The sequence below is a fragment of the Schistocerca nitens genome, chromosome 3, assembly GCF_023898315.1.
Source record: "Schistocerca nitens isolate TAMUIC-IGC-003100 chromosome 3, iqSchNite1.1, whole genome shotgun sequence".
Taxonomy (NCBI): domain Eukaryota; kingdom Metazoa; phylum Arthropoda; class Insecta; order Orthoptera; family Acrididae; genus Schistocerca; species Schistocerca nitens.
Genome location: NC_064616.1, coordinates 738108451 through 738121578, shown reverse-complemented (window position 1 = coordinate 738121578; position 13128 = coordinate 738108451). Strand labels below are relative to the sequence as shown.

General features: G+C 43.6%; 1 protein-coding gene across 3 annotated transcripts in view; it reads right to left on the bottom strand.

Annotated features, from left to right (window-relative positions):
- Positions 1 to 13128, bottom strand: part of LOC126248714 (endothelin-converting enzyme homolog) — a 392778-nt gene that overhangs the window by 179166 nt on the left and 200484 nt on the right. The window lies entirely within an intron of this gene.

Here is a 13128-nt window from a genome sequence, read left to right as displayed (position 1 = left end):
TTGGCGGACAGCCACCAATCGTTGACGATATAGACATCCACGAATAGCCTCTTTCCTTCCATCTTCCCTTACGTCATAACCAGCCAATCATAATAGAGGGCCAATTAAAAGTCTTACAACAGTGATGTCAGACATCGATAGTCTGTAATAAATAGAAGCACCTATCCCCATGCAAAACCAATCGTGCCCTGCGGAAGGCCTTTGCAATTCGGCCGAAACGTCTGTTTTAGTTTATTATTGTTGTTAGTTTTTAGAAATGACGCGGCATAATACCCAGAAGAATTTTAATCACAATGACACCGACCGCGGAAGCCTACGTTCGTATATCAATGATCGGTCAATTTGACCAGAGAACCCAACCCCCTCCATGCAGACACAGCCCACACCCTTATGGAACCAACACAACTTGTGTCCTTGGCTTCGTGGGGTCTGCCCCATACTCGAACCCTACCGGCAGCTCTTCCAAACTGAAATCGGGACTTATCTGGCCAGGCCACGGTTTTCCAGTCGTCTTGGGCCCAACCGATGTGGTCACCAGCCCAGGAGAGACGCTGCAGGCGATGTCGTGATGTTAGCAAAGACACTCGCGTCGGTCGTCTGCTGCTGTAGCCCATTAACGTCAGATTTCTCTGCACTGTCCTAACGGATACGTCGTACGTCCTACATTGATTTCTGCGGTTATTTCACGCAGCGTTGCTTGTCTGTTGACACTGACAACTCTCCACAAACGCCGCTGCTCTCAGTCGTTAAGTGAAGGCCGTCGGCCACTGCGTTGTCCGTGCTGAGAGGTAATGTCAGAAATTTTGTATTCTTGGCACACTCTTGACACTGTGGATCTCGGAATACTGAATTCCCTAACGATTTCCAAAATGGAATGTCCCATGTGGCTATCTCCAGCTACCAATCCGCTTTCAAAGTCTGTTAATTCCCATCGGCAGCCATAATCACGTAGGAAACCTTTTCACGTGAAACACTTCAGTGCAAATGATAGCTCCGCCAATACACTGACCTTTTACACCTTGTTTACGCTATACTACCACCATCTTCAAATGTGAATATGGCTATTCCATGACATCTGTCACGTCAGTGTATAACTGTTTCTAAAATATACCAGCATTATGTAGAAAAATACAACGTACATAATAATAATTCTATCTCTCTCCATCACTTTCATTAGCCACTCAAGCGTACTGCTCAAGTCTACTGCCCAACTCAGCACATTGCGTATTCCATGAGGTTTCGGTCTTGCAACCGGATGAAGTCAACTTCTTGCCACAATATTTCTGCTGGCAATCATTCAACCATTTCAGATGACTTTTACATCGGAGATTTCTTGTGCACTTCGCTGACTTTATACCGAGGAGTTAGCAAGGCATAAAGTCAGTGAAGTGCACCAACAATCTCCAGTGTAAAAATCACCTGAATATGGCTGAAAGGTTGTCAGCAGAAATGTCGTGGCAATATATCGACGTCATGCGGCTGCAAGCCCTAAACTTAATGGAATACTCATTTCGTCGAGAAAATTTCGAGAATCATACTGGAGTGTATTCTATAGTTTTGTGTGTGGTGCATTTTGGAATTACTTGAGACCCGCTATGTTCTGTGTTCCGCACACGTTACTCTGCCTTCTCCAGTGAAAAGAGGAATATGAATTAGAATAACTATACTTCGCTTTAAAAAAATTTTTTTCGCCTGTCTCCATAATAGAGGTCGCTGGAAGGTAATTAGAATATTGAAGGTAAAGGAAGTTTTCGTTTCAAGTATTTGCCGGCCAAGGGGCGGATCTGATGGGGTACAATTGGTGATCACCAGACTTTGCCGTAACGTCCTGGTTTAGATTCCAAATTCCTCCTTAGCACTACTCGGTTTGAATCGGTTTTACCGTCTCCATTCTCTGTCCCTTTGCCGTCATCAATACAAACACGACGTTAGCTCTACACGCAGTTATCATATTCACTAGCAAGAAGCAATTAACGCACTGGCGATGTCGGGATTATTAGAGATATTCAGCAAAAACGCGCAAACTCTAAAAATGAGAAAAGAAAACTGCTATGATTTACACGAAACAAAAAGTCTCACATTTTCCAAGAGTGATACTGGGAAAATCACAGACACCCTAGATTAGGATTGCCAAACGGAGACGCAAATCTTGCTCCTCCCGGAAACGACTCCTGCCTCATCAGCAGTGCGCTACCACGCTCAGTGTCTCCTAGCAATCAGTTGCCACAATCTAAAAGTGCTACTTTATTCAAACTCAGTACGTACTTTTACAATTTGAAGTTCAAATGTTGTGCTTCACGTGTGGCTGGCCGTTGATTTTACTTATTGTAAGAAGTAACACATATTTTTACACAGTCACACTCTCTCCATGTCAGCTTTCTACAAAGTAAAAATTCTATGTACAGGGTGTCTCACCTAACTCTGCCACATAAGATATTCCTGGAACAAGAATACACTCCTGGAAATTGAAATAAGAACACCGTGAATTCATTGTCCCAGGAAGGGGAAACTTTATTGACACATTCCTGGGGTCAGATACATCACATGATCACACTGACAGAACCACAGGCACATAGACACAGGCAATAGAGCATGCACAATGTCGGCACTAGTACAGTGTATATCCACCTTTCGCAGCAATGCAGGCTGCTATTCTCCCATGGAGACGATCGTAGAGATGCTGGATGTAGTCCTGTGGAACGGCTTGCCATGCCATTTCCACCTGGCGCCTCAGTTGGACCAGCGTTCGTGCTGGACGTGCAGACCGCGTGAGACGACGCTTCATCCAGTCCCAAACATGCTCAATGGGGGACAGATCCGGAGATCTTGCTGGCCAGGGTAGTTGACTTACACCTTCTAGAGCACGTTGGGTGGCACGGGATACATGCGGACGTGCATTGTCCTGTTGGAACAGCAAGTTCCCTTGCCGGTCTAGGAATGGTAGAACGATGGGTTCGATGACGGTTTGGATGTACCGTGCACTATTCAGTGTCCCCTCGACGATCACCAGTGGTGTACGGCCAGTGTAGGAGATCGCTCCCCACACCATGATGCCGGGTGTTGGCCCTGTGTGCCTCGGTCGTATGCAGTCCTGATTGTGGCGCTCACCTGCACGGCGCCAAACACGCATACGACCATCATTGGCACCAAGGCAGAAGCGACTCTCATCGCTGAAGACGACACGTCTCCATTCGTCCCTCCATTCACGCCTGTCGCGACACCACTGGAGGCGGGCTGCACGATGTTGGGGCGTGAGCGGAAGACGGCCTAACGGTGTGCGGGACCGTACCCCAGCTTCATGGAGACGGTTGCGAATGGTCCTCGCCGATACCCCAGGAGCAACAGTGTCCCTAATTTGCTGGGAAGTGTCCGCATCTCGTGGTCGTGCGGTAGCGTTCTCGCTTCCCACGCCCGGGTTCCCGGGTTCGATTCCCGGCGGGGTCAGGGATTTTCTCTGCCTCGTGATGACTGGGTGTTGTGTGCTGTCCTTAGGTTAGTTAGGTTTATGTAGTTTTAAGTTCTAGGGGACTGATGACCATAGATGTTAAGTCCCATAGTGCTCAGAGCCATTTGAACCATTTGCTGGGAAGTGGCGGTGCGGTCCCCTACGGCACTGCGTAGGATCCTACGGTCTTGGCGTGCATCCGTGCGTCGCTGCGGTCCGGTCCCAGGTCGACGGGCACGTGCACCTTCCGCCGACCACTGGCGACAACATCGATGTACTGTGGAGACCTCACGCCCCACGTGTTGAGCAATTCGGCGGTACGTCCACCCGGCCTCCCGCATGCCCACTATACGCCCTCGCTCAAAGTCCGTCAACTGCACATACGGTTCACGTCCACGCTGTCGCGGCATGCTACCAGTGTTAAAGACTGCGATGGAGCTCCGTATGCCACGGCAAACTGGCTGACACTGACGGCGGCGGTGCACAAATGCTGCGCAGCTAGCGCCATTCGACGGCCAACACCGCGGTTCCTGGTGTGTCCGCTGTGCCGTGCGTGTGATCATTGCTTGTACAGCCCTCTCGCAGTGTCCGGAGCAAGTATGGTGGGTCTGACACACCGGTGTCAATGTGTTCTTTTTTCCATTTCCAGGAGTGTAGATGTTCAAAAACGGTTTTCATCAGCACGAACATGCGGCAGGGGCTTAGGAAACCAAATACTATGCGAAATTTTGAATCGTAAACAAATACTATTTTCAACACATACTTGTGTCTTTTTGAAATGGACACCCCCTATTATTTCGTATGCAATCAATAGCATGAAAAATCACAAAAATAATGGCGTTGGTTGCATCGCAATACGTCAATTACATCCATAGAAATGGCGATGCGAAGTTGGCGCTTGAAATAAATGAAGTGCAGAGCTAGCGCACGTCCTGCGACTCAAGCATGCACCTCACGCTGCCGGTAATCGTGATGTGATTGACGTACTACGTCAGTGGAGGGTTAATGTATGGTGTGGTATTGTATGACAACACGTCATTGGCCCATATTTCATTGATGGCACTCCTAAAGGGGGATAGTTTAGCCCCTTCTTGAGCTGTACCTTACTTGAACCGGTGCACCTCTTATAATGTGTCAGATAATGTGGTATCAGAATGTTGGATGTCCTGCGCATAATGTTTATTGTTGCAAAATGACAACTAGAGGTACAATTAGTGGTAACTCTAAAACTCACAAGTTCTGAAGTAAGTGGCTTGTAAAGGATAGCAACGGCGTCACAGTTTCTGACGTAATGCATCGCATGTAGTACTGTGCTCAGAGCAGGGGTTGCCTTCACTGGCGCCTGTATCCTGCCGTAAACATACCAATATCACCATGGCACGTTCTACCTTCAGTGTACAAGTGTCTCCTAATCTGGTAGACTGACCTGCTCTCTTACTGTAACGTAATTCACATACGTTGCCACATGAAAACCTGTTTTCTTGTGGCTTGTTACATTTGCCGTCATCTAGTCGATATGCCGGCCTTCAGTAACGAAGAAAAACTAGATATTATTTTAATTTATGGCGAATGTCACAGAAATGCAACCGCAGCTGTGACACTGTATGCTGAACGCTACCCAGATGGCCGGTGCCCGTCACGTTTAACCACTGGCAACGTCTGCAAGACACTCACGGAAACAGGTAGCTGGGCTCCCACAAAACGTCGACGTACAACGCCAGCGACTGGCAATGGAAACGAAATTGCTGCTCTGGCTGCTGTAGCGCACAACCCTCAGGTGGGTGTACGAGAAATTGCACGAGGTGTAGGAATAAGTCACGGTAGTATGTGCAGAATCTTGCGTCGGCATCGGTTTCATCCGTTCCATATCTCACTGCACCAAGAACTGTGCGGGAATGACTTTGAATCCCGCAGTGAATTCTGCCGTTTTGCACTTCAGCAGTTGCAAGGTAATCCAGTATTCCTAAGCAATACGTTGTTTACGGACGAGGCTTCATTTGCAAATCATGGCAATGTGAATCTGCGGAACATGCACTACTGGTCCGTGCAAAATTCCCACCGGATTCGCCAAGTTGCTCATCAACGACAGTTGAGTGTCAATATTTGGTGCGGTATCATTGCTAACTGTATTTTAGGTCCTTATTTTTACCGTGGAACATTGAATGAACAATGATATGCATCATTTCTTCAGCACACATTAGCGCTCCACATGTAGGATCTAGTATTGGAAACTCGTCTATCAATGTGGTTCCAACATGATAGATGTCCCGCACACAATGCAAAAGTTGCCAGAGACGTTCTAGGTGCGACATTTCCAAATAGGTGGATGGGGCGTGGAGGTACTGTGCGATGGCCAGCACGGTCCCCCGACTTGACGCCATTAGACTTATATCTCTGGGGTGCAGTGAGAGACGGAGTGTATCAAGAACCGCCAAAGACAATAGAGGATATGCAACATCGTATTACTGCGGCGTGTGCGGCAATATCTGTAGAAACTCTATAATCTGTGCAACACTCTCTCGTTACCCGTCTACAAACGTACATTGATGCAAATGGAGGGCACTTCGAACGTATGTTGACGTTACACAGTTTCATTGGTCAAGATGTGGGTGTATTTTCTATGCTGGATGTATTATACAACAATACAGTTTCTGGGGGCGACAGGGCACTAGTAAATGTCTTTAGCAAAGTGAATTCGAGTGTGTTATGTCTAATTGTAGCTCTAGTTGTCATTTCGCTAGAATAACCATACATTTACAATTTGAAAAACGTAACTTTGCTTTAGACCTGTTACTTGTTTGTTATTGTGGATTGTGCATACCTTCCCATTGTGTGAGCCCCTGAAATAGGTAGCTTGAGGTGCACGCTTGTGTCTCAGGACGTGCGCTAGCTGTGCGCTTCATATATTTCAAGCGTCAACTTCGCTACGCAGTTTCTCGGGATGTAATTGACGTATTGCGATGCAACCAATGCCACTATTTTTGTGATGTTTCATGCTATTGATTGCATACAAGATAATGGGGGGGGGGTATACATTTAAAAATATACAAGTTTGTGTTGAAAACAGTATTCCTTTACGTTTTAAAATTTCGCATAGTATTTTGTTGTTTCAGAGATATTTGAGATGGCAGAGTTAGGTGAGGCACTATATATATATATATATATATATATATATATATATATATATATATATATATATATATATATATATATACCCGCCACATGGTCCAGCAGGATCTCTTCGATGCAATGCCTGGTACCTCTGAGCACAGGTCTCCGCGCATGAACAAGGTCATTACCCCTCATCTGGGGATATCTGGAATAGTCTCTGAATAACACGTTTCGCCAGTGATGAACTTATCAGGTGACATGGGAACGACAGAACTGAAGGCGAGCTGCAGGAAGTTGTCGTATCAAACGGGGTGCTCGAACAGGACATCTGGTAGTAAGGTTTTTTCTCGCAATGTGTTAATTATAGTATGATCGGTCACAGCGGTTTCAGTGGCCCTTCAGAGATCGTCTTGCAGTGCTCTGGCGGTATCTGTACGACGCCGCAGCGCAGAGATGGGCAGATATCGGTCTTCACGTGGGGTTGTAATGTGGAGCTTGTTCAACGCGTCTTGTATACTGATCTGTCTCCCTGTAGCGCGTCCATAGCTTACGGATGGTGCATGGAGAAACATTGGCATCTGCAGCAACACGACCGAAAGTCCGTCCTTTGTGGATCGAACAGACCGACGTTGCTACTTGCGCTGCACTAAGATGTCGTATTGCATGTGCTTGGTTGAATAAAACGTCCTCGAATTACAACTGTCGTCTGAGTACCTCACTAAAAACATTCGGATACCGATACTCATTTCCTTCTGAGGGGTCAAATGATACTGTGACGCATAACACAGCCAATAGATGGAGAAAGCTTTTAATTGTTGCCTACATTCAAAGCGAAACTCTGAAGCTGTACAATTAGACTACAGGTACCGCCTGTATCAAAATAGATTTAACATACTGGACGGTGAGACACGTGTTCCTCTAATTCTTTTGAACAGTGTAACTACGACAATATCTGTCCATCTTCTGCTCATGTTCCACTGACAACAAACATGGCTTCTATTCTTTCGCAAATTCCTAATGTGCAAGGAAATAATCTAGAAGACCTGAAAAGAAATTACTTGATGTGCACTTCACTAGAACTTCGGTGAAAGAGACACTTCTTAGCTTTGAAGAAAATGAGTAAAACGAAGGAAGGTTACTAAATTTAGAGATAACTGACGTCTTATTATGTTGATAGTTTTCTAGTTATGTCAAACTATGTGCAACTGATTAAAATCAATTTTATCATGTGATATGCATATCGTCCTCATTTCCTTGAAAGGCATGACAGGCAAGACTTGTAGATTTTTCTCGAGGTGTGTGCTTGGTTCGCTTGTTCTAAACCTAAAATGCTGCGCCAAAAAACATTTGAAAGACTGGAAGCAGAACAACAACTTGCAAACCAGAAAAGCAAGTACATGTGTAGAGCGGTAGCTACAAACCTTGCCACTGGTGATGTCTTCCAAAAAAAAAAAAAAATAAAGGAGAAATGAATAGGGCTTCATAAAATTGGTTTTATTCTGTTGCGAGTAGACGGTCATAACCTGAAGACTTCAACATAATATTACACGCAGCGGCGGACAACAAACGTTAACGCTGAAAAGTGAAGTAATTAAACGTCTCAAACTGTTGATTCCTGCTAAAAAGAGGCAGCTTTCGATGGGTCAGCTGATACCTGACTTATCTAAAGGTTAAAATCCGATTGCTCTCCCATGCATTTATACGGATGACGATACGAACCTGGAAATGATTGATAGTGGAGAAAATTCCATTATTTGTGGTGGACAAGGGAAAATTGAGTTATTGTTAAAATGTTTTATTTACAAGAAAGGTGCTCCTTGCTACATGCATCGAATAGGATGAAATTCAAGGGAAACACGTCCATAGAAAAGCGATTATTGTAGATGTTTATAATTCAAGAGTTTTTACTTGTTTTGTTTTCTCAGTCCCCAAAATTAAGCTTTAATACTACCTACTATTGAAGCTGATCGTTGTCTTTGTCAGTAATCTTACCTGACGGTACTTATCAATAAAATAAAATGATGTGGATAAAACGATGGAAACTAATCGATTTTGTTTAATATTACTGTAAACTATATATTTCTACTAATATTTTTAATTATGAAATGCATTCGCAAATTGCCAATATGATTATATAACTGTGCGATTAACTGGTAAAATATGGAAATTAGATCCGGACTGGGACTCGAACCCGGATTTCTCGCGCAAGGTGAACAGTCGCCCTAATCGCCTCGGCCATCCGAGGGCACCTCGAGAACCGACCAAAACACTCATATGTTCTAGTGTATACGTCCCATAATGCATACATGCATGCAAGTCCGAAGGAACATTGTATCGAACTATACAGACACCGTAAAATACGGGCACTGACCTACTGCATTTCACCCCAGAGCAGGGCAATCTGACGAGCAAAACAATGTCTCTCCTTGTGCGGGAATCGTACTATTTGTATGCGAGCACTATGCGACGTAGACACTTGGGTATATGATAGTTTGGATCGGTCATGGAGGCGTGATCAGATGGTCGAGGCAATTTGCTCTTCTCGATTCCGATGCCAGAGTGACCTGGTATTTGGCGGTCAACCACAATATATGAATCGCCAGACACTCCATTCCATATGTATAGCAGATTCTCCGTTATGTCCCCAGTGCCCTCTGTCTGATACAGATGAACACCGTCTGGGATGTGGGTCCGCCATGGAGGTGTCGATGTTGACGAGACTGATGTTGGCCAAAGGCCCCTACAGCAGTGACTTTGACATCCCTTCTTATCCCAGATATGACATTTTATCCGCATACTAAGATGAATACAGTGATATAGATCAAGGGCCTGACCATATTTCATCTTCACCGTGATGATTACAATCAATTTCACGATTTTTGGACCTTCCTATTGCAACGATTCATCGGAGCTACCGCCAATACTTTGCTAATTATCTCGGTAGTGTCTTGGTTCAAATGACTCTGAGCACTATGGGACTTAACTTCTGAGGTCATCAGTCCCCTAGAACTTAGAACTATTTAAACCTAACTAACCTAAGGACACCACACACATCCATGCCCGAGGCAGGAACCGAACCAGCGACCGTAGACTGTAGTGTCTTCTTGGACCCTTCCTACAGCTGGGGTGTGCCGGGTATGAGAAGTTAACCTTATGTGCATATTCATTTTACGGAACGGATCGGAACAAGTGACAGAATCATATGAACCCTTTCTTCGTGAAGACGTGCCCGGCCCGAATGATGAGTTAGAAGGATCCATGGAGATGTTTATCGATGGTAGCAGTGTGTGTCGAGTCTAATGTTGGTTCTGCCAGAAGGGCGGTCTTTACGTTCTATTTATGATTTAATTTTTTTGTTATGTTCTTTACTCCTGGAAGGGCACCATTGTAAGAATAAAGATATTTTGTTTAACTTGCCTGTCTGCTCTTTAAAAAACAAAAAAAATTGTAAGGCGACCGCTATAGGAACAAATGCAATTAAAGCGATCGCTGGCGTAAACTGGGAAATCCGGCTTGAGGTCCCCGTCCGGTACAAATTTTCATATGTTACTAGTCAATCGTATAGCCCTAGTAGAATCCTATTCGCAATTTCCGAATGTATTTCATAATTCATGTATGACGGAAGGAACACTGCATCGAACTTTACAGCATTGTTAAGTACAGACACGGCTCTACTGAATATTGTGAAAAGATTCCTACCCAAAAAAAATATTAAGATCAAAAAAGATCTACAGATTGTAAGTTCTGTATCTTACTCGACCTTCCGCCAGATACTAACCGTACAATTAAGTTCTCCGTTTTATCGTAAAACCTAGATATCAGAATAAATCGTTGGCAAATTTACCAACGTTAACTGTAAGTGCCATAATGTAGTACCGTGTAAATTACGTATAGATCGGTATATCGGGCTGGAGGCATGGTTGGACTTGTTGGTTGGTAGTAAGTGTGGTATTATAACAAGTATAAGTGGAAACCAGCCGGTGAAGTGGAAGACTTGAAGTAATTCCTCCGACACCTATAATAGGATACGTCTTTCTCTCCCATCAACTATCTCAAATCTTCCATCGTTAGATTGCCGTTTTTAGTTGATAAGCTAGTTTCTAAAAGACTATATCCTTTTTTCTCAGATACTTACATTTGCAATTTATAGTAACAAAGGCATGGTAAACGTATGTATAAAATTCCGTTCAATTAAATGAAGTAGTACGTCAATGAAGTAATTCCATTCTTAGCTACGTATATCCTCAGTAGAAATACAAAATTATGCAAATAAGAGGTCTACCATAGCTCCCCACACGATGGACCAAAATAAACTGCTATAAAAAGTAAGAAATATAAAAAGTAATACAAAGTCTGTAAATAATTTGAGACAAATATCAGGACGGTCCCTTCAACAAACCCACCCATGTTTTTCTTCCCCTTCTGTGACCAACTGAAATAACGCTCCGTTCTTAATTAACTCCACGTAGGAAAGAAGCGAGACTGTAATATTTCTACGAGCATCCGCTTGTAATGGAAATACAGAATGATTTCTTTAGTCTTGGCGTGGGAATCACAGCAAAGCTCAACAACACCCATTGGAACTCTACAAGAACACTATAAATCGCTGGTTCGTAAAATAAAGAGAACGTAGTGTCTAAAGCAAGTCAAAAAATTCATTACTTCCTCGTAGATACAACAAAGCCGTCGCCAGTATCTTCTTGGTGCTACATGTACTTTGGACCTCAAAAGTTGTATACCATGTTCAAACAATGTTTCCAGAATTGTTTGGAACATCTACATCTACATCTGTACTCCACGAACCACTGTGCAGTGTTGGCAGAGGGTACGTTACGTAGCGCCAGCTATTAGGGCTTTTTTCCCTTTCCATTCACGTATAGAACGCGGGAAAAATGATTGTTTAAATGCTTCTGTATGTGCTGTAATTAAATAATCTAATCTTATCCTTAGGTCTCTATGGAAGCGATATATAGGGGCTTTGTCGTAAACGTAGCATTATTTGCCATATTCAAGTGTTTGAGTATTCCTTTCAACGGACATATAATTGATGATATAAGCCTCTTTGTGAAATAGTGTGAAACCCGCAAAGAATTACGGGTCCCTCCAGAATGATACGAATTATAGTTTCTAACATGTTCTGCGACTCTTTTATTCTGAGGACACAACAAGTTTAGAATTCGTGGCAACATTGCACGTATGAACAGATTTTATTTTGTTTTCAGGGCTCTCGGGTGTCCAGCCGGATGCGATCGTTGGAGCCCCACGATATTTCGGTGAATAACCTTTCCGCCATCATCAAGTGGTTCTGATGGGATTCCACCCGAGAGTCCTGGAAACAACACATTCGCCGGGAAAGCCTCCGATCACAGATTTTATTTTGTATCGAAGGACTTGTCGACGCAGAAGGTCACATTTGTGGAACTTTTGTAGTATCCTTCGTGTATCTGACATTCGTTCTAAACGTAGTTACGAGGTTTCATTACGAGCAATGCTTGGACTTATCTGCAGGACATTGTTTATTGTCCAAGTAGATTAGAAACGTAGTGTTAGAAGCACGGATCTGTTGAGAAAGAAAATCATTTTGGAAGGCATAGTCGCAAAAACAAACATTGGTTATTGTGGCCTGTAATACCTAAATTATAGAAACGAAATATGTGCAGGCTGTGGGTTGCGGTGACTTTGAACCGGAAACTTTTCTATGCATTACACTGCCAACCTCTTGTCTTGTTCGATAAATTTCTGATATATGTTGAAATATTGTGCATAAGCATGCTAAATAAGAAAGGGAAAAAAATTAAGCTTTTTTAAGTCTTTATTTTGAACACAGCAATTATTCACCGTATCTAGAACTACTCAGGTTTGTCATTACGTATGCGTAGGCCAAGAATGCACTAAGCATTCATTTGTGAGTTGACACATGTATATAAATAAACAATTTCTAAGCTTTTCATTTCTCTATATCTCAAGATCTTCGTACAGCTCACGTTTCAAGGCTACAGCAATCTTTCAAGTATTTTCAATTTCTCGTGACCCTTTATTTCCATGAAAACTTCAGTTATATCCACAAAAAGTGTAAGTATAATCTTTTTAAGTGTTAAAATTTCTACTATATAACTGGCACTGCCTTAATATTGTGCCCATTTATCGTTTAGCGAAAGTATACGAAAGTTACCACGCGTTTTTGAAACTCAAATAAACAATACAGATATATGATTCGTGGCAACGTAACATTTGGGGCCACGAAAATAAGGCAGTGATTCCTGCTTAACACCCATGAGGTAGGGAATGTCAGCTTTGCTTACAGATATGGAAGCAGTTGACATTTAATAAAACGTGGTGACTGTTTTGAGAGCGCAGCTGGTGTGGAAACGAGCACGCAGCAGACGAAAGCCAGACGCCATGTGCTGTGTGGTCTGGGCAGCGCATGGGACGCCTGCTAATCGCTTCACTGTTACCGTACAGATGTGTGTTTCAGGCGTTCAATGAGCAGTTTTAATCCTCGGTAAAACCTATTTCGTTATTTTAATTTTACTCGTGTGGCTTACGGCTTTGGACTAGCCTTTCTGGTTGAC